General features: G+C 46.7%; 1 long non-coding RNA gene across 1 annotated transcript; it reads left to right on the forward strand.

Annotated features, from left to right (window-relative positions):
• The first annotated feature begins 313 nt into the window (after positions 1–313).
• On the forward strand, positions 314–3,637 carry LOC122545761. The gene is made up of 3 exons (XR_006310593.1): positions 314–544; positions 1,136–1,180; positions 3,267–3,637. It is a non-coding gene; the product is annotated as an uncharacterized LOC122545761 (long non-coding RNA).
• Positions 3,638–3,922: the final 285 nt, after the last annotated feature.

Here is a 3,922-nt window from a genome sequence, read left to right on the forward strand (position 1 = left end):
TCGGGCATGAGCCCTTCCTGAAGGACTGAGGACAAAAGTGTGACCTGACTGAGGACTCAACCAACAAATTACACCTTAATATGGTGACAGGGGCTTGATATCTGTTCCTGTGGAAACACCAAATACAACACTTTGTGTAATAAATGCAAGACAGAATTCAGAGAAATGTGTTTATTCAGAGAATGATTAGAGAGAGCGACTGAGGTCAATGATATCAACAGATTTAATAAAAAGCTGGAAAAGCACACAAACTGGGGAAAACAAGGATGAAGAGGGTTTAAAGCAAATTGTGTAGAAGGTCAATCCCAGCTGAGAGTCCTGGATTGAATGGCCTGCCTCTCTCCTCGAAAACCTGTGTGCATTTCCAACTGAAGCTCGATTTTGGAGATGTCCCCTGCCCGGGTGCTGAATGAGGGGGGAGGGTTTACAGTGGGAGGGAATCATTGAAAACCATTCAGGTATCAGAATGTGTGCTCTGGAAGCTGAAATCCTGTTCCCTCTATTTCAGACTCAGCGGAGAATGAGAGTGAGCCTGATATTAAAGGTATTTATCACCATCTTTCAACAACACGTCACAGTTACAGATGTAAATATCATTAAAACAAGGGCTTTTCAAATAATTCTGATAATTGGACACAGAGACTCTCCTTGGATTGGGGAACTGAAATTCTCTTCATACTATCCCTGATCCTCCCAGAAGGAGAGTCACTCTGCAGAGACAGCAGGTACCTCACAGAGATTTCAGTATCACATCACCCGAGTCAGGAATTAACCAGAGACCACAGTCTGACTGGTCACTGTTTCTTCCAAATGGGGTTCGCGTCTGCTGCTACTTGATTCCAATCCAATCCCAGCGCAGACCCGGACGGCCCCTCCAGATCCAGTCCAGGTTCTGGATTGAGATCCTGGATTATTTGAACCCTGAGGTGATGTCTCAGGAACAAAGTCCGAGCCAAACTGGTCCCATCACCCAGGAGAGGTCAGCATGGGGTCAGTGTGGGACATACACAATCCCTCACTCCCTGCCCCTTTCCCCCCAATTACTGTGTAATCAATGATGTCATCAGTTCTCAAATCTTTCTCTTTCAAATATAATCTTCAGTGGGCAACACTTACTCTCTTCTTTCTGTTTCAGGATCGGATGAGATTGCAAAGTGGAACAGAAACAACCACAATTCCAGTGAGTGAACAATTGCCTAATCCAAAGCTAGGAATCACGGTGTGAGTGTGAACTATACTTTAGATGAGAGCTCAGTTTGTGCGTGTGGAGGCTGAGGGGAAAATTGAATCAAATTCTCAGGAGAAGCAGTTCCAAGCTCAAGACGCAATGACTTTCCTGGGATTGGGGAACTGAAATTCTCTTCTTTCTGTTCATGATTCTTCATAAAAAGCCAGTCACGTGGAGACTCAAGGGGTCTATATTTCTATTTTAACCTGTCCCGATATCTACCACATAATTGCTGATTAATCCATTGACAATTGCATTAACACTGGAGATGTGTTTAGATTTTTACCTTCTTGAATCTTCTTATTATTCTCTCAGGGGCCATGTGTGTCCCTGGCTGGGCTAGCAGTTATTGCCCATCCCCAGTCAGCCCTTGAGAAGGTGGGGGTGAGCTGCCTTTATGAACCGCTGCTGTCCATATGCTGGAGATAGATCCAAATGTCCTCTGGGAGGGAATCCGGGGTTTTGAGCCAATGACACTGAAGGAATGGCGATATATATCCAAGTCAGGATGGTGAGTGGATTGAAGGGGAATATACAGAGGGTGGTGTTCCCATGTAACTGCTCCCTTTGTGCCTCGAGATGGAAGTGGTCATGGGTTTAGAAGGTGCTGCCTGAGGATCTTTGGTGAATTTCTGCAGTGCATCTTGTAGCGAGTACTCATCGCTGCTACTGAGCATTGGTGACAGAGGAAGTGAATGTTTGTGGATATGGTACCAATCAACCAGGCTGGTTTATCCTGGATAATGTCGAGCATCTTGAGTATTTTTGGAACTGTACTCATCCAGCCAAGTGGGGAATATTCCACCAGATTCCTGACTTTCCCTTGTAGATAGTGGACAGGGTTCAGGGAGTCAGGAGGTGAGTTACTCCTGTCAGATTCCTCGTCTCTGACCTGGTCTTGTGACAAGTGAGTTTACGTGGTGACTCCAGTTCAATTTCTGGTCAATGGTAACCCCAAAGATGCTGATAGTGGGGTCTCCGCATTGAATGTCAAGGGGCGGTGATTATATTCTCTCTTCTTGGAGATGGTCATTGCCTGCCATTTGTGTGGTGCAACTGTCAGCATCCACTTGTCGCCCAAACCTGGATACAGTCCAGAACCTGCTGCATTTGTACAGGCACTGCTTCAATATCTGAGGAGTCATGAATTGGGCCGAATATCCTGCAATCCTTAGCAAACATTCCCACTTCTGACCTTGTGATGGTCAGTCATGAAGCAGCATAAGATGGTTGGCCAAGGCCACTGCCCTGAGGAACTCCTGCAGATCTGTCCTGGAGCTGAGATAACTGACCTCCAACAACCACTGTCATCTTCCTGTGTGCCAGCTTGTACTCTAACCACTGGAGGGTTTGCTCGCAACACCCATTGCCCCCAGATTTGGTCGGGCTCCACATTTGGTTGAATGCAGCCTTGATGGCAAGGCTGTCCCTCTCCCCTCCCCTCTGGAATACAGCACTTTGTCCATATTTGACCCAAGGCTGTAATGAGGTCAGGAGCTGAGTGGTCCTGGCAGAACCCAAAATGGGCGTCACTGAGTGGGATTTGCTGAGCACGTGCTGCTTGATACAGTATTGATGACACTTCACCGATGATTGAGTTTCGACTGACGGGACAGTGTTTGGCCTGGAACTGTGTGGTCTTAGATGACAGGACATACCTGGTGATCCATTGGCCTTGGCAAAGTTCAGAGCCCAGTTTCAGTTCTCGGCTCACTGTCCCTGGCCCTGAAGAGCAAGGAGGCCAGAGAGTGCAGCTTCAGGACAGTCTCAGCCCCGGGCAGGAAGTGAGACTCACACTCACCCTGGACACTCCGGGATTCAACCCACAATTTTCTGGTGAAATGAGCTGACCTCAATCCAACCCTGAGCTGGCCCTTTGAGTGATGGGAATGCAGCTGATGGTGAGCTGAGCCATTCAGCGGCTGCTGCAATGTGTGAGTGTGAGCAAAAAGCAACATGTGACAGGGACACACTTATCAATTGTGAACATTTCACACTCATTTTCCATTTGATCATCAAAAACTTGTTTGCATTTCAGATTCCGATGAAAGCAGTGAAAGGAAAATCAAAGTGATTGCTTCAGGACGAGATGATGGTTTGTAGATCTCTCTGTGTGGGACATTATTGACTGGGCTAATATATGGGAGCTGGGTCCATGAGGATTAACAAGCTCTTTATTGAAATGATTCAAATACACGTGGAGGCAGGGGACAAGGAGCAGGATGGAGAGCAAGCTGGTTACGAAGCACAGTGTGTGGCTTAAAGCACATTACTCAGACTGGGATGAGTGTGGGGAGTGGTGTTCAATTGGGATCATTGCTTGGGATCACTGTTGGTCACCATTTACAGAAACAACTTGGACTGGGGAATCTGAAAGACAATTTCAAAACCTGTTGATGACACAAAACTGAGGGTCTTCATCAGTTTTGATGAACCATTACGAGACATTCTTATTTGTTATCGGATTAACGTTATATTCTCCATGGGTCACCGATGTCGCAGACTTGGCCCAGTATTTATTGCCCATCCTCGGTGTTCCGTGAGAAAGTGGTGGTGAGCTGCCTTCTTCATTTGTAACTGTTCGAGTCACTGAGATGTGCAGCACAGAAACAGACCCTTCAGTCCAATTCATCCATGCCAACAGATATCCCAAATTAATTAATCCCATTTGCCAGCATTGGCTCCATATCCTCC

This window comes from Chiloscyllium plagiosum, unplaced genomic scaffold (genome assembly GCF_004010195.1).
Source record: "Chiloscyllium plagiosum isolate BGI_BamShark_2017 unplaced genomic scaffold, ASM401019v2 scaf_37430, whole genome shotgun sequence".
Classification (NCBI taxonomy): domain Eukaryota; kingdom Metazoa; phylum Chordata; class Chondrichthyes; order Orectolobiformes; family Hemiscylliidae; genus Chiloscyllium; species Chiloscyllium plagiosum.